Source organism: Phocoena sinus, chromosome 4 (assembly GCF_008692025.1).
Source record: "Phocoena sinus isolate mPhoSin1 chromosome 4, mPhoSin1.pri, whole genome shotgun sequence".
Classification (NCBI taxonomy): domain Eukaryota; kingdom Metazoa; phylum Chordata; class Mammalia; order Artiodactyla; family Phocoenidae; genus Phocoena; species Phocoena sinus.
The window spans coordinates 14,342,424-14,370,115 of NC_045766.1; the positions used below are offsets into that span (position 1 = coordinate 14,342,424).

Consider the following 27,692-nt stretch of genomic DNA (forward strand, 5'->3'; position numbering starts at 1 on the left):
GAACGGCCTCACCTCAACCAAGCACACAATTCTGATGGTTCTGCCTCACCTGGCAGTATGCACTGTCTTTCCTATAAGGTATATCAAAGGAGACAATTGATGGTAAAGAACAGTGCAAATTCTGCAGGCCTGCTTGTTTTGTGACTGCTTGTTCTCTTATTTAATTCAGTCACTACGGTTTTCTGTGGATTATATTTCTCACATTTTAGAAGACAAAGTATATTTAAATAATTTGGTGTAAAGCCCAGCAAAGTACCGTGCGTGAACTGACACTGAATAAATAACCAGTGGGGAGAAAATAGAGGTTTGCAAACATGACAACCAAGAAACCAAGGCACAATTCAACTTAACTTTGAGCAGTTGGCCCTCAGAGGAAATGTCTAGGTGTCTCCGTGGAGGAGATGCCATCGTCTGTATTTGTAATGCAAGTATCTTCCCCATTCTTTTCTCCATCAACCCCACTGCATGTTAGAAACATTGTGTATACATGAGGCGAAATAACTAAAACTTGGTTAAATTGGCTATTCCAAACAATGACAGTGGGTCATCATGGGAGCAAGATACAGCCTTTGATCTGTCTTCAGAATGCAGTGTGTTTACAAAAGCAATCACTCAAGGTTAATAGCCTGCATCTGTGGTGTTTGGTAGTTAAAGAATCAATTTAAATGTCTTATGCAAAGGAAAACCTTAACAATGTTTTGTGGTGGTTAATGCATTTCAAGTATTCTTGAGATTTAAGGAGCAGACAAAAAGGAAAAGAAGTGGATTTCTCATGGTTTAGACTGGTGGTGAAAACCATTTTTTAAAAAATCTTATTTCTTAAAAAAATTTTTTTATTCAATTTATTTAAACTTATAAAAAAGTTCACCCATTTCTCCCACCACTTACCCCCCGCCTCTTGCAACCACCAGTCTGTTCTCTGTATCTATGAGCTTGTTTTTGTTTTTTAAATTCCACATATAAGAGAGATCATACGGTATTTGTCCTTCTCTGACTTATTTCACTTAGCATAATGCCCTTGAGGTCCATCCATGTTGTCGCAGATGGCAAGATTTTATTCTTCGTTGTGGCTGAATAATATTCTTTTTTTTTTTTTTTTTTTTAACATCTTTATTGGGGTATAATTGCTTTACAATGGTGTGTTAGTTTCTGCTTTATAACAAAGTGAATCAGCTATACATATACATATGTTCCCATATGTCTTCCCTCTTGCGTCTCCCTCCCTCCCACTCTCCCCATCCCACCCTTCCAGGCTGTCACAAAGCACCGAGCTAATATCCCTGTGCCTTGCGGCTGCTTCCCCCCAGCTATCTACCTTACTACGTTTGTTAGTGTGTATATGTCCATGACTCTCTCTCGCCCTGTCAAAACTCACCCCTCCCCCTCCCCATACCCTCAAGTCCGTTCTCCAGTAGGTCTGCGTCTTTATTCCTATCTTACCCCTAGGTTCTTCATGACATTTTTTTCCCTTAAATTCCATATATATGTGTTAGCATACGGTATTTGTCTTTTTCTTTCTGACTTACTTCACTCTGTATGACAGACTCTAGGTCTATCCATCTCATTACAAATAGCTCAATTTCATTTCTTTTTAAGGCTGAGTAATATTCCATTGTGTATATGTGCCACATCTTCTTTATCCATTCATCCGATGATGGGCGCTTAGGTTGTTTCCATGTCCTGGCTATTGTAAATAGAGCTGCAATGAACATTTTGGTACATGACTCTTTTTGAATTTTGGTTTTCTCAGGGTATATGCCAAGTAGTGGGATTGCTGGGTCATATGGTAATTCTATTTGTAGTTTTTTAAGGAACCTCCATACTGTTCTCCACAGTGGCTGAACCAATTCACATTCCCACCAGCAGTGCAAGAGTGTCCCCTTTTCTCCACACCCTCTCCAGCATTTATTGTTTCTAGATTTTTTGATGATGGCCATTCTGACTGGTGTGAGATGATATCTCATTGTAGTTTTGATTTGCATTTCTCTAATGATTAATGATGTTGAGCATTCTTTCATGTGTTTGTTGGCATTCTGTATATCTTCTTTGGAGAAATGTCTATTTAGGTCTTCTGCCCATTTTTGGATGGGGTTGTTTGTATTTTTGTTATTGAGCTGCATGAGCTGCTTGTAAATTTTGGAGATTAATCCTTTGTCAGTTGCTTCATTTGCAAATGTTTTCTCCCATTCTGAGGGTTGTCTTTTGGTCTTGGTTATGGTTTCCTTTGCTGTGCAAAAGCTTTGAAGTTTCATTAGGTCCCATTTGTTTATTTTTGTTTTTATTTCCATTACTCTAGGAGGTGGGTCAGAAAGGATCTTGCTGTGATTTATGTCATAGAGTGTTCTTCCTATGTTTTCTTCTAAGAGTTTGATAGTTTCTGGCCTTACATTTAGGTCTTTAATCCATTTTGAGCTTATTTTTGTGTATGGTGTTAGGGAGTGATCTAATCTCATACTTTTACATGTACCTGTCCAGTTTTCCCAGCACCATTTATTGAAGAGGCTGTCCTTTCTCCACTGTACATTCCTGCCTCCTTTATCAAAGATAAGGTGTCCATATGTGCGTGGGTTTATCTCTGGGCTTTCTATCCTGTTCCACTGATCTATCTTTCTGTTTTTGTGCCAGTACCATACTGTCTTGATTACTGTTGCTTTGTAATATAGTCTGAAGTCAGGGAGCCTTATTCCTCCAGCTCCTTTTTTCGTTCTCAAGATTGCTTTGGCTATTCGGGGTCTTTTGTGTTTCCATACAAATTGCGAAATTTTTTGTTCTAGTTCTGTGAAAAATGCCAGTGGTAGTTTGATAGGGATTGCATTGAATCTGTAGATTGCTTTGGGTAGTAGAGTCATTTTCACAATGTTGATTCTTCCCATCCAAGAACATGGTATATCTCTCCATCTATTTGTATCATCTTTAATTTCTTTCATCAGTGTCTTATAATTTTCTGCATACAGGTCTTTCGTATCCTTAGGTAGGTTTATTCCTAGATATTTTATTCTTTTTGTTGCAATGGTAAATGGGAGTGTTTTCTTGATTTCACTTTCAGATTTTTCATCATTAGTATATAGGAATGCCAGAGATTTCTGTGCATTAATTTTGTATCCTGCTACTTTACCAAATTCATTGATTAGCTCTAGTAGTTTTCTGGTAGCATCTTTAGGATTCTCTATGTATAGTATCATGTCATCTGCAAACAGTGACAGCTTTACTTCTTCTTTTCCGATTTGGATTCCTTTTATTTCCTTTTCTTCTCTGATTGCTGTGGCTAAAACTTCCAAAACTATGTTGAATAAGAGTGGTGAGAGTGGGCAACCTTGTCTTGTTCCTGATCTTAGTGGAAATGCTTTCAGTTTTTCACCATTGAGGATGATGTTTGCTGTGGGCTTGTCATATATGGCTTTTATTATGTTTAGGAAAGTTCCCTCTATGCCTACTTTCTGGAGGGTTTTTATCATAAATGGATGTTGAATTTTGTCGAAAGCTTTCTCTGCATCTATTGAGATGATCATATGGTTTTTCTCCTTCAATTTGTTAATATGGTTTATCACATTGATAGATTTGCGTATATTGAAGAATCCTTGCATTCCTGGAATAAACCCCACTTGATCATGGTGTATGATCCTTTTAATGTGCTGTTGGATTCTGTTTGCTAGTATTTTGTTGAGGATTTTTGCATCTATGTTCATCAGTGATATTGGCCTGTAGTTTTCTTTCTTTGTGACATCCTTGTCTGGTTTTGGTATCAAGGTGATGGTGGCTTCGTAGAAGGAATTTGGGAGTGTTCCTCCCTCTGCTATATTTTGGAAGAGTTTGAAAAGGATAGGTGTTAGCTCTTCTCTAAACGTTTGATAGAATTCACCTGTGAAGCCATCTGGTCCTGGGCTTTTGTTTGTTGGAAGGTTTTTAATCACAGTTTCAATTTCAGTGCTTGTGATTGGTCTGTTCATATTTTCTATTTCTTCCTGATTCAGTCTTGGCAGGTTGTGCATTTCTAAGAATTTGTCCATTTCTTCCAGATTGTCCATTTTATTGGCATAGAGTTGCTTGTAGTAATCTCTCATGATTTTTTTTATTTCTGCAGTGTCAGTTGTTACTTCTCCTTTTTCATTTCTAATTCTATTGATTTGAGTCTTCTCCCTTTTTTTCTTGATGAGTCTGGCTAGTGGTTTATCTATTTTGTTTATCTTCTCAAAGAACCAGCTTTTAGTTTTATTGATCTTTGCTATTGTTTCCTTCATTTCTTTTTCATTTATTTCTGATCTGATTTTTATGATTTCTTTCCTTCTGCTAGCTTTGGGGTTTTTTTGTTCTTCTTTCTCTAATTGCTTGAGGTGCAAGGTTAGGTTGTTTATTCGAGATGTTTCCTGCTTCTTAAGGTGGGCTTGTATTGCTATAAACTTCCCCCTTAGAACTGCTTTTGCTGCATCCCATAGGTTTTGGGTCGTTGTGTCTCCATTGTCATTTGTTTCTAGGTATTTTTTGATTTCCCCTTTGATTTCTTCAGTGATCACTTCATTATTAAGTAGTGTATTGTTTAGCCTCCATGTGTTTGTATTTTTTAAAGATCTTTTCCTGTAATTGATATCTAGTCTCATGGCGTTGTGGTCGGAAAAGATACTTGATACAATTTCAGTTTTCTTAAATTTACCAAGGCTTGATTTGTGACCCAAGATATGATCTATCCTGGAGAATGTTCCATGAGCACTTGAGAAAAATGTGTATTCTGTTGTTTTTGGATGGAGTGTCCTATAAATATCAATTAAGTCCATCTTGTTTAATGTATCATTTAAAGCTTGTGTTTCCTTATTTATTTTCATTTTGGATGATCTGTCCATGGGTGAAAGTGGGGTGTTAAAGTCCCCTACTATGAATGTGTTACTGTTGATCTCCCCTTTTATGGTTGTTAGTATTTGCCTTATGTATTGAGGTGCTCCTATGTTGGGTGCATAAATATTTACAATTGTTATATCTTCTTCTTGGATCGATCCCTTGATCATTATGTAGTGTCCTTCTTTGTCCCTTTTAATAGTCCTTATTTTAAAGTCTATTTTGTCTGATATGAGAATTGCTACGCCAGCTTTCTTTTGGTTTCCATTTGCATGGAATATCTTTTTCCATCCCCTTACTTTCAGTCTGTATGTGTCTCTAGTTCTGAAGTGGGTCTCTTGTAGACAGCATATATAAGGGTCTTGTTTTTGTATCCATTCAGCCAATCTGTGTCTTTTGGTGGGAGCATTTAGTCCATTTACATTTAAGGTAATTATCGATATGTATGTTCCTATTTCCATTTTATATATTGTTTTGGGTTCGCTACTATAGGTCATTTCCTTCTCTTGTGTTTCGTGTCTAGAGAAGTTCCTTTAGCATTTGTTGTAAAGCTGGTTTGGTGGTGCTGAACTCTCTCAGCTTTTGCTTGTCTGTAAAGGTTTTAATTTCTCCATCAAATGTGAATGAGATCCTTGCTGGGTAGAGTAGTCTTGGTTGCAGGCTATTCTCCTTCAGCACTTTCAGTATGTCCTGCCACTCCCTTCTGGCTTGTAGGGTTTCTGCTGAGAGATCAGCTGTTAACCTTATGGGGATTCCCTTGTGTGTTATTTGTTGTTTTTCCCTTGCTGCTTTTAATATGCTTTCTTTGTATTTAATTTTTGACAGTTTGATTAATATGTGTCTTGGCGTGTTTCTCCTTGTATTTATCCTGTATGGGACCCTCTGTGCTTCCTGGACTTGATTAACTATTTCCTTTCCCATATTAGGGAAGTTTTCAACTATAATCTCTTCAAATATTTTCTCAGTCCCTTTCTTTCTTTCTTCTTCTTCTGGAACCCCTATAATTCGAATGTTGGTGCGTTTCATGTTGTCCCAGAGGTCTCTGAGACTGTCCTCAGTTCTTTTCATTCTTTTTTCTTTATTCTGCTCTGCAGTAGTTATTTCCACTACTTTGTCTTCCAGGTCACTTATCCGTTCTTCTGCCTCAGTTATTCTGCTATTGATCCTATCTAGAGTGATTTTAATTTCATTTATTGCATTGTTCATCGTTGCTTGTTTCATCTTTAGTTCTTGTAGGTCCTTGTTAACTGTTTCTTGCATTTTGTTCATTCTACTTCCAAGATTTCGGATCATCCTTACTATCATTATTCTGAATTCTTTTTCAGGTAGACTGCCTATTTCCTCTTCATTTGTTAGGTCTGGTGGGTTTTTATCTTGCTCCTTCATCTGCTGTGTGTTTTTCTGTCGTCTCATTTTGCTTATCTTACTGTGTTTGGGGTCTCCTTTTTGCAGGCTGCACTTTCGTAGTTCCCGTTGTTTTTGATGTCTGTCTCCAGTGGCTAAGGTTGTTTCAGTGGGTTGTGTAGGCTTCCTGGTGGAGGGGACTAGTGCCTGTGTTGTGCTGGATGAGGCTGGATCTTGTCTCTCTAGTGGGCAGGTTCACGTCTGGTGGTGTGTTTTGGGGTGTCTGTGGCCTTGTTATGATTTTAGGCAGCCTCTCTGCTAATGGGTGGGGTTGTGTTCCTGTTTTGCTAGTTGTTTGGCATAGGTTGTCCAGCACTGTGGCTTGCTGGTCGTTGAGTGAAGCTGAGTGCTGGTGTTAAGATGGAGGTCTCTGGGATATTTCCACCGTTTAATATTATGTGGAGCTGGGAGGTCTCTTGTTGACCAGTGTCCTGAAGTTGGCTCTCCTACCTCAGAGGCAGAGCCCTGACTCCTGGCTGGAGCACCAAGAGCCTTTCACCCACACAGCTCAGAATAAAAGGGAGAAAAAGTAGGGAGAATTAGTAGAAGTATGAGTAAAGAAAGAAGGAAAGGAGGAAAGGAAGGAAGGAAGAAAGAAGCAAAGAAGGAAAGAAAGGAGGGAGGGAGGGAGGGAGGGAGGAAGGAAGGAAGGAGGGAAAGAAGGAAAAAAGACAGAAAGAAAGATGATACAGTAAAAATAAAATAAAGTATAATATAGTTATTGAATTAAAAAATATTTAGAAAAAAAAAGGGACGGATAGAACCTTAGGACAAATGTTGGAAGCAAAGCTATACAGAGAAAATCTTACACAGAAGCATACACATACATCTTCACAAAAAGAGGTAAAGGGGGAAAAATCATAAATCCTGCTCCCTGAGACCACCTCCTCAATTTGGGGTGATTCGTTGTCTAAAGGAGGGAAGGAAGGAAGGAAAGAAAGAAAGAACGAAGGTAAAGTATAATAAAGTTATCACAATTAAACTTAATTATTAAGAAAAAGAATTTTTAAAAAAAAGTCATGGACGGATAGAGCCCTAGGACAAATGGTGGAAGCAAGAGTATACAGACAGGATCTCACACAGAAGCATACACGTACACATTCACAAAAAGAGGAAAAGGGAAAAAAATCCTAGATCTCGCTCCTAAATTCCACCTCTTCAATTTGGGATCATTCCTTGTCTATTCAGGTATTCCACAGATGCAGGGTATATCAAGTTGATTGTGGAGCTTTAATCCGCTGCTTCTGTGGCTGCTGGGAGAGATTTCCCTTTCTCTTCTTTGTTCTCACAGCTCACAGGAGCTCAGCTTTGGATTTGGCCCTGCCTCTGCGTGTAGGTCGCTGGAGGGCGTCTGTTTTTTCGCTCAGACAGGACGGGGTTAAAGGAGCCGCTGATTCGGGGCCTCCGGCTCACTCAGGCCGGGGGTTGGGGGATGGGGGTAGGAGGGGCACTACGTGCGGGGCGGGCCTGCAGCTGCAGAGGCAGCGTGACGTTGCGGCAGAGGCCGGCGTGATGTTGCACCAGCCTGAGACCCGCCGTGCGTACTCCCGGGGAAGTTGTCCCTGGATCCCGGGAACCTGGCAGTGGCGGGCTGCACAGGCTCCGCGGAAGAGGGGTGTGGAGAGTGACCTGTGCTCGCACACAGGCCCTTGGTGGCGGCAGCAGCAGCCTTAGCGTCTCCCGCCCGTCTCTGGGGTCCGCGGTTTTAGCCGCGGCTCGCGCCCGTCTCTGGAGTTCCTTTAAGCAGCGCTCTTAAACCCCTCTCCTCGCGCACCAGGAAACAAAGAGGGAAGAAAAAGTCTCTTGCCTCTTCGGCCGGTGCAGGCTTTTCCCCGAACTCCCTCCCGGCTAGTCGTGGTGCACTAACCCCTTCAGGCTATGTTCAAGCCGCCAACCCCAGTCCTCTCCCTGAGCTCCGTCCAAAACCAAAACCCGAGCCTCAGCTCGCAGCCCCGCCCGCCCCGGCGGGTGAGCAGACAAGCCACTCGGGCTGGTGAGTGCCGGTCAGCACCGATCGTCTGTGCAGGAATCTCCCCGCTTTGCCCTCCGCACCCGTCGCTGTGCACTACTCCGCCGTCCCGAAACTCCCCCCTCTGCCTCCCACAGTCTCCGCCCGCGGAGGGGCTTCCTAGTGTGTGGAAACTTTTCCTCCTTCACAGCTCCCTCCCACTGGTGCAGGTGCCGTCCTTATTCTTTTGTCTCTGTTTTTTCTTTTGCCCTACCCAGTTACGTGGGGAGTTTCTTGCCTTTTGGGAGGTCTGAGGTCTTCTGCCAGCCTTCAGTAGGAGTTCTGTAGGAGTTGTTCCACGTGTGGATGTATTTCTGGTGTATCCGTGGGGAGGAAGGCGATCTCCACGTCTTACTCTTCCGCCATCTTCAAGGTCTCTCTCCTTTCATTTTTGATTTGTTTGAGTCCCCTCTTTTTCTCTTGGTGAGTCTAGCTAAGGGTTTGTCAATTTTGCTTATCTTTTCAGTGAACCAGCTCTTAGTTTATTTGCTCTTTTCTCTTGTTTTTTAAAGTCTCTATTTCATCTATTTCTGCTCCTATCTTTGTTATTTCTTCTACTAACTTTTGGCTTCATTGGTTCTTCTTTTTCTGGACCCTTGGGGTGTAAAATTAGGTTGTTTATTTGAAACTTGTTTCTTGAGGTAAGCATTTATTACTATGGACTTCCCTCTTAGAACTGTTTTTGCCACATCCCATAGATTTTGGATTGTTGTGTGTCCATTTTCATTTGTCTCCAGGTATCTTTTGATTTCTTCTATTTCTTTTTTAGATTTTTTTTTTGACGTGGACCATTTTTAAAGTCTTTATTGGATTTGTTACAATATTGCTTCTGCTTTATGTTTTGGTTTGTTGGCTCAGAGGCATGTGGGATCTTAGCTCCCCGACCAGGGATTGAACCTGTACCCCCTGCATTGGAAGGCGAAGTCTTAACCACTGGACTGCCAGGGAAGTCCCTCTTCTTTGATTGCTTCAGTGACCCATTGCTTGTTTAGTAGCATATTGTTTAGCCTCCAAATGTTTGTGGTTTTTGCAGTTTTTTTGTTGTAATTGATTTCTAGTCTTATACTGTTGTGGTCAGAAAAGATGTATGATATGATTTAAATCTTCTTAAATTTATTGAGACTTGTTTTGTGACCTAGCATGTGATCTATCCTGGAGAATGTTCCATGTGCACTTGAAAAGAATGTGTATTCTGCTTTTGGATGGAATGTTCTATTTATATCTATTATGTCTGCTTGGTCTAATGTGTCATTTAAGGCCAGTATTTCCTTATTGGCTTTTTGTCTAGGTGATCTGTCCACTGATGTAAGTGAGGTGTTGAAGTCCCTCCTATTATTGTGTTGCTGTCATTTTCTCCCTTTATGTTTGTTTATATTTGCTCAATCTATTTAGGTTCTCCTATATTGGGTGCATATATTTTTACAGTTGTTATGTGTTCTTGGATTGAGCCCTTTATAATTATGTTATGTCCTTCTTTGTCTCTTGTTACAGTCTTTTTTTTTTTAAAAAAAAAGTTTATTTTGTCTGGTATAAGTTTTGCTGCAGCTTTCCTTTTGTTTCCGTTTGCATGGAATACCTTTTACAATCCCCTCAGTTTGTGTCTTTCGATCTGATTTGTCTCTCTTATAGGCAGCATATAGATGTGTCTTGTGTTTTTATACATTCAGCCACTCTGTCTTTTGATTGGAGAATCCAGTGTGTTTACATTTAAAATAATTATTGTTAGGTACATGGTTATTGCCATCTTGTTAATTCTTTTGCTGTTTTTGTAGTTCCTCTCTGTTCCTTTTTTTAATATTTGAATTTTATTGGAGTATAGTTGATTTACAATGTTGTGTTAGTTGCACCTGTACAGCAAAGTGATTCAGTTATACATATACATATATTCATTCTTTTTTTGGTTCTTTTCTCATACAGCTTACCACAGAATATTGAGTAGAGTTCCCTGTGCTATACAGTAGGCCCTTGTTGGTTATCTGTCATATATATATTAGTGTGTGTTCATCCAAGCTTCTGATTTATCCATTGCCCCGACATTTCCCCTTTGGTGACCATAAGTTTGTTTTTGATATCTGTAAGTCTGTTTCTGTTTTGTAAATAAGTTCACTTCTATCTTTTTTAAAAATTAGATGCCACATATGAGTGATGTCACATGATATTTGTCTTTCTCTGTCTGACTTACTTCACTTAGTATGGTAATTTCTAGGTTCACTCATGTTGCTACAAATGGCATTATTTCATTCTTTTTTGTGGCCGAGTAATATTCCATTGTATATATGTACCACTTCTTTTTTTTTTTTTTTTTTTCGGTACGCGGGCCTCTCACTGTTGTGGCCTCTCCCATTGCGGAGCACAGGCTCTGGACGCGCAGGCTCAGCGGCCATGGCTCACAGGCCCAGCCACTCCGCGGCATGTGGGATCTTCCCAGACCAAGGCACGAACCCGTGTCCCCTGCATCGGCAGGCGGACTCTCAACCACTGCGCCACCAGAGAAGCCCCCACTTCTTCTTTATCCATTCCTCTGTCAATGGACATTTAGGTTGTTTCTATGCCTCAGCTATTGTAAATAGTGCTTCAGTGAACATTAGGGTGCATATATCCTTTCAGATTATTGTTTTCTCCAAAGATATAGCCAGCAATGGGATTGCTGGATCATATGGTAGTTCTATTTTTAGTTTTTTAAGGAACCTCCCTACTGTTCTCCATAGTGGTTGTGCCAATATACAGTCCCACCAACAGTGTAGGAGGGTTCCCTTTTCTCCACACCCTCTCCAGTATTTATTGTTTGTAGACTTTTTGATGATGACTATTTTGACCGATGTGAGGTAGTACCTCATTGTAGGTTTGATTTGCATTTCTTTGACAATTAGTGCTGTCGAGCATTTTTTCATTTGCTTTTTGGCCATCTGTCTTCTTTGGAGAAATGTATATTTAGATATTCTGCCATTTTTTGATTGGGTTGTTTATTTTTCTGACATAGAGCTGCATGAGCTGTTTGTGTATTTTGGAGATTAATCTCATGTCCGTCACTTCATTTGCAAATATCTTCTCTCATTCTGTGGGTTGTCTTTTCATTTTCTTGATGGTTTTCCTTTTTAGTGCAGAAGCTTTTAAATTTCATTAGGTTCTATTTGTTTATTTTAGTTTTTATTTTCATTATTCTAAGAGGTAGATCAAAAAAGATTTTACTGTGATTTATGTTAAAGAATGTTCAGCCTATGTTTTCCTCTAAGAGTTTTATTGTGTTTGGCCTTATGTTTAGATCTTTGATCCATTTCGAGTTTATTTTTGTGTATGGTGATAGAGAGTGTTCTAATTTCATGTTTTTACATGTAGCTCTCCAGTTTTCCCAGCACCACTTATTGAAGAGACTGTCTTTTCTCCACTGTGTATTCTTGCCTCCCTTGTCATAGATTAATTGATCATAGGTGCGTGAGTTTATTTCTGAACTTTCTGTCTTATTCCATTGATCTATATTTCTGTTTTTGTTCCAGTACGATACTATTTTAATGACTAGCTTTGTAGTATAGTCTAAAGTCAGGGAGTCTGATTCCTCCAGCTCAATTTTTCTTTCTCAAGATTGCTTTGGCTATTTGGGGTCTTTTGTGTTTCCATATAAATATAAAAATTTTTTGTTCTAGTTCTGTGAAAAATGCCATTGGTAATTTGATGGGGATTGTATTGGATATGTAGATTGCTTTGGGTAGTATAGGCATTTAGACAATATGGTTTCTTCCCATCCAAAAATATGGTATATCCTTTCATCTGTTTGTGTCATCTCCAATTTCTTTCATCAGCATCTGATAGTTTTCAGAATAGAGACCTTTTGTCTTCTTATGTAGGTTTATACCTAGGTACTTTATTCTTTTGGATGCAATGGTAAATGGGATTGTTTCCTTAATTTCTCTTTCTGATCTTTTGTTGTTAGTGTATGGAAATGCAAGAGATTTCTGTATATTAATTTTGTATTCTGAAACTTTACTGAATTCATTGATGAGCTCTAGTAGTTTTCTGGTAGCATCTTTAGGATTCTCTATGTACTGTATCATGTCATCTGCAAACAGTGACAGTTTTAATTCTTCTTTTCTGATTTGGATTCCTTTTATTTCTTTTTCTTCTCTGATTGCTGTAGCTAAAACTTCCAAAACTATGTTGAATAATAGTGATGAGAGTGGGCAACCCCTGATCTTAGAGGAAATGCTTTCAGTTTTTCACCATTAAGGATAATGTTTGCTGTGAGTTTGTCATATATGGCCTTTATTATATTGAGGTAGGTTCCCTCTATGCCCACTTTTTGGAGAGTTTTTATCATAAATGGGTGCTGAATTTTGTCAACAGCTTTTTCTGCATCTATTGAGATGATAATATGATTTTTATTTTTCAGTTAGTAGTTAATGTGGTGTATCACACTGATTGATTGACGGATATTGAAGATTCCTTGCATCCCTGAGATAAATCCTACTTGATCATGGTGTATGATCCTTTTAATGTATTGTTGGATTCGATTTGCTGGTATTTTGTTGAGTATCTTTGTATCTATGTTCATAGTGATATTGGCCTGTAATTTTCTTTTTTTGTGGTATCTTTGTCTGGTTTTGGTATCAGGGTGGTGGTGGCATCATAGAATGAGTTTGGGAGTGTTCCTTGCTCTGCAATTCTATGGAAAAGTTAAAAAAGGGTAGGTGTTAACTCTTTTTCAAATGTTCAATATAATTCACCTGTGAAGCCATCTGGTCCTGTACTTTTGTTTGTTGGAAGTTTTTTAATCACTGTTTCAATTTTAATACTTGTGTTTGGTCTGTTCATATTCTCTGTTTATTCCTGATTCAGTCTTAGAAGGTTGTATCTTTCTAAGAATTTGTCCATTTCTTCTAGGTTGTCCATTTTATTGGCATAGAGTTGCTTGTGGTAGTCTCTTATGATCCTTTGTATTTCTGCAGTGTCAATTGTAACTTCTCCTTTTTCATTTCTTCTTTAATTGATTTGAGTCCTCTCTTTTGCTTGATGAGTCTGGCTAAAGGTTTATCAGTTTTGTTCATCTTCTCAAAGAACCAGCTTTTAGTTTCATTGATCTTTGCTATTGTTTTCTTTGTCTCTGTTTCATTTATTTCTGCTCTGATCTTTATGATTTTTTCCTTCTACTAACTTTGGGTTTTGTTTTTTTCTCTTTCTCTAGTTGGTTTAGGTATAAGGTTAGGTTGTTTATTTGAGATTTTTCTTGTTTCCTGAGGTAAGATTTATTGCTATAAACTTCTCTTTTAGACCTGCTTTTACTGAGTCCTGAACGTTTTGGACCATCGTATTTTCATTGTCATTTGTCTCTAGGTATTTTTTAAATTTCCTCTTTAATTTCTTCAGTAATCTGTTGGTTGTTTAGTAACATATTGTTTAGCCTCCATGTGTTTCTGGGTTTTTCCCCCTGTAATTGATTTCTAATCCCATAGTGTTGTGGTAAGAAAAGATGCTTGGTATGATTTCAATTTTCTTAAATTTACCAAGGCTTGATTTGTGGCCCAAGATGTGATCTTTCCTGGAGAATGTTCCACGTGCACTTGTGAAGGAAGTGTATTCGGCTGCTTTCCGATGGAATGTTCTGTAAATATCAATTAAGTCCATCTGGTCTAATGTATCATTTAAGGCCTGTGTTTCCTTATTGATTTTCTGTCTGGATGATCTGTCCATTGATGAGAGTGGGGTATTAAAGTCCCCCACTATTATTGTGTTACTGTCAGTTTCTCCTTTTATGGCTGTTAGCATTTGCCTTATATATTGAGGTGCTCATATGTTGTGTGCATATATATTTATAATCGTTATATCTTCTTCTTGGATTGATCCCTTGATCATTATGTAGTGTCCTTCTTTGTCTCTTGTAACAAAGTCTATTTTGTCTGATGTGATTATTGCTACTCTGGCTATCTTTTGATTTCAGTTTGCATGGAATAGCTTTTTCCATTCCTTCACTTTCAGTCTATATGTGTCCCTAGATCTGAACTGGGTCTCTCATAGAGAGCATATATACAGCTTGTGTTTTTGTATCCATTCAGCCAGTCCATGTCTGTTTTGCTTGGAGCATTTAATCTGTTTACATTTAAGGTCATTATTTTTATTTTTTTATTTTTTATTTAAAAAATTTTTTTCAGTACGCGGGCCCCTCACTGTTGTAGCCTCTCCCATTGCGGAGCTCAGGCTCCGGACACGTAGGCTCAGTGGCCATGGCTCACGGGCCTAGCTGATCCGTGGTATATGGGATCTTCCGAGACCGGGGCACGAACCCATGTCCCCTGCATCGGCAGGCGGACTCTCAACCACTGCACCACCAGGGACGCCCCTAAGGTCATTATTGATATGTATGTTCCTACTGCCATTTTCTTGCTTTGGATTTGTTTTTGAAGGTCTTTTTTCTTCCTCTTTTATTCTCTTCTTCTGTGATTTGATGTCTATCTTTAGTGAAGCGTTTGGATTGCTTTTTCTTTTTTATGTGTGTATCTATTGTAGGTTTTTGGTTTGTGGTTCCCATGAGGCTTTGATATACCAGTCTATATATAAACAAGATTGTTTTAAGTTGCTGGTCTTTTAATTTCAAATGCCTTTCCAATATCCTGTATTTGTACTCTCCTCATGATTGCTGGGTTTGATATCAACTTTCTTTGTGTATGATTTCCTACCTTTATCTTTTCCTTTACTGGTGAGCTTCCCCATTTGTAATTTTCTTGATTCTATTTGTGGCCTTTTCTTTTCTACCTAGAGGAGTTCCTTCAGGATTTGTTGTAATGCTGGTTTGGTGTTGCTGAATTCTCTTAGCTTTTGCTTGTCTGTAAAACTTCTGATTTCTCCTTTGAATTTGACCGAGAGTCTTGCTGGGTAGAGTATTCTTGGTTGTAGCTTTTTCCCTTTCATCACTTTAAATATGTCATGCCACTCCCTTTTGGCCGGCAGAGTTTTTGCTGAAAAATCAGCTGATAACATTATGTGGGTTCTCTTGTATGTTATTTGTTGCTTTTCCCTTGTTGCTGTTATTTTTTTTTTTGGCCTTTAATTTTTTTTTAACATATTTATTGGGGTATAATTGCTTTACAATGTTGTGTTAGTTTCTGCTTTATAACAAAGTGAATCAGTTATACACATACATATGTTCCCATATGTCTTCCCTCTTGCGTCTCCCTCCCTCCCATCCTCCCTATCCCACCCCTCCAGGCTGTCACAAAGCACCGAGCCAATATCCCTGTGCCATGCGACTGCTTCCCACTAGCTATCTACCTTACTACGTTTGTTAGTGTGTATATGTCCATGACTCTCTCTCGCCCTGTCACAGCTCACCCTTCCCCCTCCCCATATCCTCAAGTCCGTTCTCCAATAGGTCTGCATCTTTATTCCTGTATTACCCCTAGGTTTTTCATGAAATGTTTTTTCTTAAATTCCATATACATGTGTTAGCATACGGTATTTGTCTTTTTCTTTCTGACTTACTTCACTCTGTATGACAGACTCTAGGTCTATCCACCTCATTACAAAGAGCTCAATTTCGTTTCTTTTTAAGGCTGAGTAATATTCCATTGTATATATGTGCCACATCTTCTTTATCCATTCATCCGATGATGGGCACTAAGGTTGTTTCCATCTCCGGGCTATTGTAAATAGAGCTGCAATGAACATTTTGGTACATGACTCTTTTGAATTTTGGTTTTCTCAGGGTATATGCCCAGTAGTGGGATTGCTGGGTTATATGGTAGTTCTATTTGTAGTTTTTTAAGGAACCTCCATACTGTTCTCCGTAGTGGCTGAAACAATTCACATCCTCACCAGCAGTGCAAGAGTGTTCCCTTTTCTCCACACCCTCTCCAGCATTTATTGTTTCTAGATTTTTTGATGATGGCCATTCTGACTGGCGTGAGATGATATCTCATTGTAGTTTTGATTTGCATTTCTCTAATGATTAATGATGTTGAGCATTCTTTCATGTGTTTGTTGGCAGTCTGTAAATCTTCTTTGGAGAAATGTCTGTTTAGGTCTGCTGCCCATTTTTGGATTGCTTTGTTTGTTTTTTTGTTATTGAGCTTCATGAGCTGCTTGTAACTTTTGGAGATTAATCCTTTGTCGGTTGCTTCATTTGAAAATATTTTCTCCCATTCTCAGGGTTGTCTTTTGGTCTTGTTTATGGATTCCTTTGCTGTGCAAAAGCTTTGAAGTTTCATTAGGTCCCATTTGTTTAGTTTTGTTTTTATTTCCATTACTCTAGGAGGTGGGTCAGAAAGGATCTTGCTGTGATTTATGTCATAGAGTGTTCTGCCTATGTTTTCCTCTAAGAGTTTGATAGTTTTTGGCCTTACATTTCGGTCTTTAATCCATTTTGAGCTTATTTTTGTGTATGGTGTTAGGGAGTGATCTAATCTCATACTTTTACATGTACCTGTCCAGTTTTGCCAGCACCACTTATTGAAGAGGCTGTCCTTTCTCTACTGTACATTCCTCCCACGTTTATCAAAGATAAGGTGTCCATATGTGCGTGGGTTTATCTCGGGGCTTTCTATCCTGTTCCATTGATCTATCTTTCTGTTTTTGTGCCAGTACCATACTGTCTTGATTACTGTTGCTTTGTAGTGTAGTCTGAAGTCAGGGAGCCTGATTCCTCCAGCTCCTTGTTTCGTTCTCAAGATTGCTTTGGCTATTCGGGGTCTTTTGTGTTTCCATACAAATTGTGAAATTTTTTGTTCTAGTTCTGTGAAAAATGCCAGTGGTAGTTTGATAGGGATTGCATTGAATCTATAGATTGCTTTGGGTAGTAGAGTCATTTTCACAATGTTGATTCTTCCAATCCAAGAACATGGTATATCTCTCCATCTATTTGTATCATTTTTAATTTCTTTCATCAGTGTCTTATAATTTTCTGCATACAGGTCTTTCGTATCCTTAGGTAGGTTTATTCCTAGATATTTTATTCTTTTTGTTGCAATGATAAATGGGAGTGTTTTCTTGATTTCAATTTCAGATTTTTCATCATTAGTATAGAGGAATGCCAGAGATTTCTGTGCATTAATTTGTATCCTGCTACTTTAGCAAATTCATTGATTAGCTCTAGTAGTTTTCTGGTAGCATCTTTAGGATTCTCTATGTATAGTATCATGTCATCTGCAAACAGTGACAGCTTTACTTCTTCTTTTCTGATTTGGATTCCTTTTATTTCCTTTTCTTCTCTGATTGCTGTGGCTAAAACTTCCAAAACTATGTTGAATAAGAGTGGTGAGAGTGGGCAACCTTGTCTTGTTCCTGATCTTAGTGGAAATGCTTTCAGTTTTTCACCATTGAGGATGATGTTGGCTGTGGGCTTGTCATATATGGCCCTTATTATGTTGAGGAAGGTTCCCTCTATGCCCACTATCTGCCGGGTTTTTATCATAAATGGGTGTTGAATTTTGTCAAAAGCTTTCTCTGAATCTATTGAGATGATCATATGGTTTTTCTCCTTCAATTTGTTAATATGGTTTATCATATTGAAAGATTTGCGTATATTGAAGAATCCTTGCATTCCTGGAATAAACCCCACTTGATCATGGTGTATGATCCTTTTAATGTGCTGTTGGATTCTGTTTGTTAGTATTTTGTTGAGGATTTTTGCATCTATGTTCATCAGTGATATTGGCCTGTAGTTTTCTTTCTTTGTGACATCCTTGTCTGGTTTTGGTATCAAGGTGATGGTGGCCTCGTAGAAGGAATTTGGGAGTGTTCCTCCCTCTGCTATATTTTGGAAGAGTTTGAGAAGGACAGGTGTTAGCTCTTCTCTAAATGTTAGATAGAATTCGCCTGTGAAGCCATCTGGTCCTGGGCTTTTGTTTGTTGGAAGATTTTTAATCAGTTTCAATTTCAGTGCTTGTGATTGGTCTGTTCATATTTTCTATTTCTTCCTGATTCAGTCTTCGCAGGTTGTGCATTTCTAAGAATTTGTCCATTTCTTCCAGATTGTCCATTTTATTGGCCTAGAGTTGCTTGTAGTAATCTCTCATGATCTTTTTTATTTCTGCAGTGTCTTTTGTTACTTCTCCTTTTTCATTTCTAATTCTATTGATTTGAGTCTCCTCCCTTTTTTTCTTGATGAGTCTGGCTAGTGGTTTATCTATTTTGTTCATCTTCTCAAAAAACCAGCTTTTAGTTTTATTGATCTTTGCTATTGTTTCCTTCATTTCTTTTTCATTTATTTCTGATCTGATTTTTATGATTCCTTTCCTTCTGCTAGCTTTGGGGTTTTTTTTGTTCTTTCTCAAATTGCTTGAGGTGCAAGGTTAGGTTGTTTATTCGAGATGTTTCCTGCTTCTTAAGGTGGGCTTATATTGCTATAAACTTCCCCCTTAGAACTGCTTTTGCTGCATCCCATAGGTTTTGGGTCGTCGTGTCTCCATTGTCATTTGTTTCTAGGTATTTTTTTATTTCCTCTTTGATTTCTTCAGTGATCACTTCATTATTAAGTAGTGTATTGTTTAGCCTCCATGTGTTTGTATTTCTTACAGATCTTTTCCTGTAATTGATATCTAGTCTCATGGCGTTGTGGTCAGAAAAGATACTTGATACAATTTCAATTTTCTTAAATTTACCAAGGCTTGATTTGTGACCCAAGATATGATCTATCCTGGAGAATGTTCCATGAGCACTTGAGAAAAATGTGTATTCTGTTGTTTTTGGATGGAGTGTCCTATAAATATCAGTTAAGTCCATCTTGTTTAATGTATCATTTATAGCTTGTGTTTCCTTATTTATTTTCATTTTGGATGATCTGTCCATGGGTTAAAGTGGGGTGTTAAAGTCTCCTACTATGAATGTGTTACTGTCGATTTCCCCTTTTATGGCTTTTAGTATTTGCCTTATGTATTGAGGTGCTCCTATGTTGGGTGCATAAATATTTACAATTGTTATATCTTCTTCTTGGATCGATCCCTTGATCATTATGTAGTGTCCTTCTTTGTCTCTTCTAATAGTCCTTATTTTAAGTCTATTTTGTCTGATATGAGAATTGCTACTCCAGCTTTCTTTTGGTTTCCATTTGCATGGAATATCTTTTTCCATCCCTGTACTTTCAGTTTGTATGTGTCTCTAGGTCTGAAGTGGGTCTCTTTTAGACAGCATATATAAGGGTCTTGTTTTTGTATCCATTCAGCCAATCTGTGTCTTTTGGTGGGAGCATTTAGTGCATTTACATTTAAGGTAATTATCGATATGTATGTTCCTATTCCCATTTTCTAAATTGTTTTGGGTTCGTTATTATAGGTCTTTTCCTTCTCTTGTGTTTCTTGTCTAGAGAAGTTCCTTTAGCATTTGTTGTAAAGCTGGTTTGGTGGTGCTGAACTCTCTCAGCTTTTGCTTTTCTGTAAAGTTTTTAATTTCTCCATCAAATCTGAATGAGATCCTTGCTGGGTAGAGTAGTCTTGGTTGCAGGTTTTTCTCCTTCATCACTTTAAGTATGTCCTGCCACTCCCTTCTGGCTTTAGGGTTTCTGCTGAGAGATCAGCTGTTAGCCTTATGGGGATTCTCTTGTGTGTTATTTGTTGTTTTTCCCTTGCTGCTTTTAATATGCTTTCTTTGTATTTAATTTTCGACAGTTTGATTAATATGTGTCTTGGCGTATTTCTCCTTGGATTTATCCTGTATGGGACTCTCTGTGCTTCCTGGACTTGATTAACTATTTCCTTTCCCATATTAGGGAAGTTTTCAACTATAATCTCTTCAAATATTTTCTCAGTCCCTTTCTTTTTGTCTTCTTCTTATGGAACCCCTATAATTTGAATGTTGGTGCGTTTAATGTTGTCCCAGAGGTCTCTGAGACTGTCCTCAGTTCTTTTCATTCTTTTTTCTTTATTCTTCTCTGCAGTAGTTATTTCCACTATTTTATCTTCCAGGTCACTTATCCGTTCTTCTGCCTCAGTTATTCTGCTATTGATCCCATCTAGAGTACTTTTAATTTCATTTATTGCGTTGTTCATCGTTGCTTGTTTCATCTTTATTTCTTCTAGGTCCTTGTTAACTGTTTATTGCATTTTGTCCATTCTATTTCCAAGATTTCGGATCATCCTTACTATCATTATTCTGAATTCTTTTTCAGGTAGACTGCCTATTTCCTCTTCATTTGTTAGGCCTGGTGAATTTTTATCTTGCTCCTTCATCTGCTGTGTGTTTTTCTGTCTTCTCATTTTGCTTATCTCACTGTGTTTGGGGTCTTCTTTTTGCAGTCTGCGGGTTCGTAGTTCCTGCTGTTTTTGATGTCTGTCTCCAGTGGCTAAGGTTGGTTCAGTGGGTTGTGTAGGCTTCCTGGTGGAGGGGACTAGTGCCTGTGTTGTGGTGGATGAGGCTGGATCTTGTCTCTCTAGTGGGCAGGTTCACGTCTGGTGTTGTGTTCTGGGGTGTCTGTGGCCTTATTATGATTTTAGGCAGCCTCTCTGCTAATGGGTGGGGTTGTGTTCCTGTTTTGCTAGTTGTTTGGCCTTGGGTGTCCAGCATTGTGGCTTGCTGGTCATTGAGTGAACCTGGGTGCTCATGTTAAGATGGAGGTCTCTGGGAGATTTTCGCCATTTGGTATTATGTGGAGCTGGGAGGTCTCTTGTTGACCAGTGTCCTGAAGTTGGCTCTCCTACCTCAGAGGCAGAGCCCTGACTCCTGGCTGGAGCACCAAGAGCCTTTCATCCACACGGCTCAGAATATAAGGGAGAAAATGTAGAGAGAATTAGTAGAAGTATGAGGAAAGAAAGAAGGAAAGGAGGAAAGGAAGGAAGGAAGGAAGAAAGAAAGAAAAAAGGAAAGGAGGGAAAGAAGGAAGGAAGGAAGAAAGAAAGAAAGAAAGAAAGAATGCAAGAAGGAAAGAAAGGAGGGAGGGAGGAAGGAAGGAGGGAAAGAAGGAAAAAAGACAGAAAGAAAGAAGATACAATAAAAATAAAGTATAATAAAGTTATTGAATTAAAAAATACTTATTTAGAAAAAAAAAAGGGACAGGTAGAACCTTAGGACAAATGTTGGAAGCAAAGCTATGCAGACAAAATCTTTCACAGAAGCATACACATACACCCTCACAAAAAGAGGTAAAGGGGGAAAAATCATAAATCTTGCTCTCAGCGACCACCTACTCAATTTTGGGTGATTCGTTGTCTAAAGGAGGGAAGGAAGGAAGGAAAGAAGGAAGGAAAGAACGAAGTTAAAGTATAATAAAGTTATTAAAATTAATTATTAAGAAAATTTTTTTAAAAAACCACAGACCGATAGAACCCTAGGACAAATGGTGGAAGCAAGACTATACAGACAAGATCTCACACAGAAGCATACACATACACATTCACAAAAAGAGGAAAAGGGGAAAAAATCATAGATCTTGCTCCTAAAGTCCACTTCCTCAATTTGGGATCATTCCTTGTCTATTCAGGTATTCCACAGATGCACGGTATATCAAGTTGATTGTGGAGCTTTAATCCGCTGCTTCTGCGGCTGCTGGGAGAGATTTCCCTTTCTCTTCTTTGTTCTAACAGCTCACAGGGGCTCAGCTTTGGATTTGGCCCTGCCTCTGTGTGTAGGTCGCTGGAGGGCGTTTTTTTTTTTTTTTTGCTCAGACAGGATGGGGTTAAAGGAGCCGCTGATTCGGGGGCTCTGGCGCACTCGTCCGGGGGGGAGGGAGGGGCACTGCATGCGGGGCGGGCCTGTGGTGGCAGGCGTGACGTTGCACCAGCCTGAGGCCCGCCGTGCGTTTTCCCGGGAAAGTTGTCCCTGAATCCCGGGAACCTGGCAGTGGCGGGCTGCACAGGCTCCGCGGAAGAGGGGTGTGGAGAGTGACCTCTGCTCGCACACAGGCCCCTTGGTGGTGGCAGCAGCAGCCTTAGCATCTCGTGCCCGTCTCTGGGGTCTGTGCTTTTAGCCGCGGCTCGCGCCCGTCTTTGGGGTTCGCGCTTTTAGCCGCGGCTCACGCCCGTCTCTGGAGTTCCTTTAAGCAGCGCTCTTAAACCCCTCTCCTCGTGCACCAGGAAGCAAAGAGGGAAGAAAAAGTCTCTTGCCTCTTCAGTAGGTGCAGACTTTTCCCTGGACTCCCTCTCGGGTAGCTGTGGTACACTAACCCCTTCAGGCTATGTTCAAGCCGCCAACCCCAGTCCTCTCCCTGCGCTCCGTCTGAAACCGAAACCCGAGCCTCAGCTCGCAGCCCCGCCCGCCCCAGCGGGTGAGCAGATAAGCCTCTCGGGCTGGTGAGTGCCGGTCGGCACCGATCCTATGTGCGGGAATCTCCCCGCTTTGCCCTCCGCACCCGTTGCTGTGCACTCCTCCGCGGCCCCAAAGCTCCCCCCTCCGCCTCCCGCAGTCTCCGCCCGCGAAGGGGCTTCCTAGTGTGTGGAAACTTTTCCTCCTTCACAGCTCCCTCCCACTGGTGCAGGTGCTGTCCCTATTCTTTTGTCTTTTTTTTTTCTTTTTTTCTTTTGCCCTACCCAGGTACGTGGGGAGTTTCTTGCCTTTTGGGAGGTCTGAGGTCTTCTGCCAGCCTTCAGTAGGTGTTCTGTAGGAGTTGTTCCACGTGTAGATGTATTTCTGGTGTATCTGTGGGGAGGAAGGTAATCTCCGCGTCTTACTCTTCCGCCATCTTCAAGGTCCCCCCTGGCCTTTAATTTTTATCAGTTTTATTAATATGTGTCTCAGCATGTTCCTCCTTGGGTTTTTCTTTTATGGGACTCTCTGTGCTTCCTGGACTTGATTGAATGTTTCCTTTCTCATGTTAGGGAAGTTTTTAGCTATAATCTCTTCAAATATTTTCTCAGTCCCTTTTGCTCTCTTCTCCTTCTGGGACCCCTATAATGCGAATGTTCGTGTGTTTAATTTTGTCCCAGAGGTCTCTGAGACTGTCTTCATTTCTTTTCATTCTTTTCTTCTGTTCTGTGGCAGTGATTTTCACCATTCTGTCTTCCAGCTCACTTATTCATTCTTCCGCCTTAGTTATTTTGCTATTGATTCCTTCTAGTGTATTTTTCATTCCAGTTATTGTATTGTTCATCTCTGTTCTTTAAACCTTCTCTTTGTTAAAAATATTGAACACTTCACGAATTTGCATGTCATCCTTGTGCAGGGACCATGCTAATCTTCTCTGTATTGTTCCAATTTTAGTATATGTGCTGCTGAAGTGACCACATCTGTTCCTTTTGTCTTTTCTTGCTCTGTTCATTTGTTGTTTGACTTTGTTTAGTGATTACATTTATATTTATTTCTCTTTGTCTTTTTTGTATTTACTGTAGGTTTTTGCTTTGTGGTTACTGTGAGGCTTACATATAATAACTTACACTCTGTTTTAAGTTGATAACAACTTAAGTGTGTTCCCACTTTAAAATCAACATTTTTACTTACTGTCCCCCTATGTTTTATGTTTTTGATGTCATATTTTTACATCTGTTTATTTTGTGTATCCCGTAACTAATTATTGTAAACATAGTTACATTTACTACTTTTGTCTTTTAACCTTTACACTAGCTTTATAAGTAATTATTACCTTTACTATATATTTACTTTCCCAGTGAGATTTATTCTTTCATATGTGATCTTGTTACTTATTAACTCCCTTTTGAGTCTGTTTTTTCACCTATAAAATAGTATGATGATGTCTTCATCATAGGAGCTAAATTTATGTATGAAATGTATGTGAGGCTGCTTTGTAAATTATCAGCTACTTTATAAGTTTATTGTAAAATGGAAATATCCTTTCATGTCCAGTTTTTGTCACTTTGCCTTTCTGTTTATCTAGTAATCACGTATGCGTATAGATGACACGGAGAAGATTGCTTTAAAATTATTTATTTTATTAATATGTATTATATTTATTATTACCTATTTTATTGTTTTACTACTATATGAATGTTTGACTTCTTTGTAGAATTTATTTATAGTTTGACATCATTTAGTAATTATCCAGAGACACAGACATGGTTTACTGTTACTTTTTTATGACTAGATCTATTAGTAAAGGGAGTAAGCCTCACCATATCCATTACTCTGTGCGGATGCTATGATTAACTCATCCATGACTTTATAAAGAGCTAGCCATGGATTCCCAGTGTAAGGAATATTTGCTTTAGGTTTCTTACCTCAACCTTCTAGTTTTAATTTGATTCAGTCTTAGAAAGGCAAAGTAAATCAAGGACAGAGCAGGCCTGCTTTGTGAGTTTGGATTGAAAAAATGAGAAATTCAGCCTAGACACTTACCAGTGGGGATATGTGATGTAATCAATAAAATGGTGAAGGGTTCGGATTTGTTCAGTACCCCAAAGATGTCCTCTTTAAAACTATAAATATGCATTAGACTTAGATTCCCCTATCTAGTCCACCAAATATGAAACCAGGAAGTAATTTTTTTCTAATACTTTTCTGATTATAGCAGTAATATGTGAGGTGGAAGAAATCTAGAAAGTACACTTGAGCTCAGTAAAGAAAACAAAAACCCTATGACACCACTTCATAGAGATCACTGTTATTATTTATAACCATAACCACTGTGAATAGCCTTAAAAGCTCTGTTTTGTGTATGTTTATACCTATATCTAGATTTCATATGTAGTTGTGTATATAACTTTTGATTTGCAAAATTGAAATCATAGTGTTTTTATTACCTTAATTAAAAATATTTCCTCATTGTCACATGCATGTATGAGAAATATTCACTATTTAGATGAACCATAATTTATCTGTGCCCTATTTTTGGACATTCTATGTTGGCCCCCAGTTTTTGCTCTTATATGTAATGGGGGAATGAAAACAGTCTTATATGTAAAAATTGGTGTGAAATTTGCTAATTATTTTATGTGGATAGGACCTAAAAATGGAATGTCTGGGTCAAAGTTACCTATAGTTTTAAGGATTTTTGAAACATATGCCAGCTGTTGTCCATAAGAGTCCAATGAGAGCTCCGATTGCCATACCACTTCACCATTGTCTTACCAGCTCACCAGGTACTGTTTACTTTATGCACTGACTGCAAATTATGTTCCTCTCACTATCCCAGCCTTAGTTAAAGCCTCATCATTTCTTCACAGGTTCACTTCAACAGCCTCTAGTCTTGACTCCAAAGCATTCTCCATGTTTACGTGATCTTTCTCAACCAGGAATCCTATCACATCAATGTCTTCTCTATAGTCTGTATGTGAACCTACATATTCCAGTATGTGTGCAGAGCTTGTGGTTGCATTGCCACAACCTCTCTAGCCTCATCTGTAGATACTTGCCCACTTACAGTCTTGCCTTCAGTCCTCTTAAATTATGGTGGAAGCATTCTGATCTGAGACATGATTTTTTAATAAAAAATATTGGTTAAAATAGGGAGACATAAAAGTGATATAGTAAAAATGTTTATTATAACTTAAAACATATGTTCACATTTGTTCATCAGTCTTTTGATGTAGGGCCAAAGCCTTTCCCTTGAATGTGGCTCCACTCATCAAAGTACCTCATCAGTTTTCTTGTGTAACCACACCCATAATATGTCACTTATGAGTTCCAGTTTGAGTTTCTTTCAAGTAGAATGAATAAAAGAGCAGAATCTGGTAGGTTGTTATGGTGTATCTTCCAGTCTTTTATGGCTATCTCACTCACTTGTAATTTGACAGTAATTTTTTGGCAGCTAGTTTTTTTGAGTCTTTCCAAAGGATTCAACCTAGTTTTCTTAGAAACAATAACTCTTTTGGTTCACACTCATATTTCATTGGCTTATATAATATTTAATTAAATTACACAATGTTTAATTAAATTAATTAGATTCTAAGGCCAAGCATAACTGACATATACATGTTGGGAACCAATATAAATGACCCTTAGTGAGCATATCCCTCAACTGGGGGGAGGCATCAAGTGCCCTGGTCTACTGGAGAGAAACCATCAGTATCGGGCTTGAGTGTCAGTATGCCTTTCAGAGAGGATGGAGAGTGTTAATTCAGGAATGAGTTCAGTAGAAGTCAGTGAAAGAAGTTTTTCACTGACAGTTTTTCACTGTGTTTACAGCTCCTTAAGTTAGTCATAGCCTCTCCCTTCTTTATTTTTGGCCTGTTATTTGCTCTCAGATCCTTACAAATTGAATTTTGGTATCATGGCTTCTTCCAGAAACCTTTTCTTCATAGACCCTCCCCTTCCAGATAGTTGTTCCCCCTATTTTCTCACTTAGTGCCCCATGCTATAGGTTAAAGTATCCCTATATTCAACTGTGAGCCCAGTGAGACCAGGGCCATGTCATTTATCTCTGATTCCATGGTCTTGACTTTTAGAAAGTATTGGATAAGTGAATTTGATTTTGCTTTTCCAGGAAGGTAGGGCAAGTTGAAAAATATAAATACATATCCTCATTATTAAGATATGTTTAATGTTTCTGAAATTTGAATAGGACTTATAATAAATGTGTTTGTTTATAACCTCAGTAGCTGTTATTGAATTGATGGTGTATCTTAAACATCAAAGCAATGAAACTGGGTTAAAAAAGCGAGATCACTTCAGGGACAACAATATTCTTCCATAACCACCCCTCCATGCTGCTGTCAGAATCTCTGTTCTGGGCCAATGCAGCATTTCTTTTTGATGTCTAAGTTCTAAGGGTGGCTCAAGGTGGGGATGCTGTGCAGCCCGTGGGTGAGAACACAAAGACTGGAGTCAGAGTGCCTGGGTTCAGATCTTGGCCCTGCCTCATACTCTGTGCCCTCAGACAAGTCAGGGCCTCCCTTTTCTCACCTATAAAATGGAGAAAGTCATAACTTTTAAATGATCCATAAAAGCCACTTAGAGCTGCTTGGCACATTCTGTGCCTTTAAGATAAGTTATTGGTTGCTATTGCTATTTTTGTGATACCAAAGAATTCATAAAAGTGATCCTATAAATAGTATAATCACAGAAGGATTTATAAAAATGCTTTCATAAATAGTAGCATCCCTTCTAATCCCTCACTGCAAGGAATTCAAAGAGGAAATACTAGGTGGGTAGATATTTGAATCTGGAATCTACCATTTACCAGCTGTAACATTCTGGACTATTTTCTTAACATCTCTTAGTCTTGATTTCTCTACCTGTAAAATAGAGATAATGACAATGCAAGCCTCAGCGGGTTATTATGGATATTAAATTATAGGATGAATGTAAAATATGGCTCTTGGAAGATAATAACTGCTTGATAAATGGTATCTATCTCTGGCAGTTATAATCAGTCACAGATTTGGTATGGAAAATAGAACTTTATTTGTTTTTAACTGAATTTTCTTACCTCTTGAGCCTCCATTTTCTCCATTGGCAGGAAATGAAATTTTGCCAATTTAATGGTAAATTCAGAGACTTCCAGACACTTCCCCTCAATCTCTAGTTTGAGTAAATACTTAGTTGATTTGGGATTCTTTCCTTTTGCCTTTTACTTTACTTCTCCCTTAGGGTGAGGTTCTGGGGATTAGGTGTTATTCTGAGATATGTGACACTTCCATTCAGATATAGGGTT

The 27,692-nt window shown here is 38.8% G+C and overlaps 1 protein-coding gene and 1 non-coding gene across 2 annotated transcripts in view; one reads left to right on the forward strand and one right to left on the reverse strand.

Annotated features, from left to right (window-relative positions):
- The window catches only part of TMEM108 (transmembrane protein 108), a 386,310-nt gene that overhangs the window by 83,292 nt on the left and 275,326 nt on the right, over nt 1–27,692 (forward strand). The window lies entirely within an intron of this gene.
- Nucleotides 23,265–23,371, reverse strand: LOC116753737. The gene has a single exon (XR_004349836.1). It is a non-coding gene; the product is annotated as a U6 spliceosomal RNA (small nuclear RNA).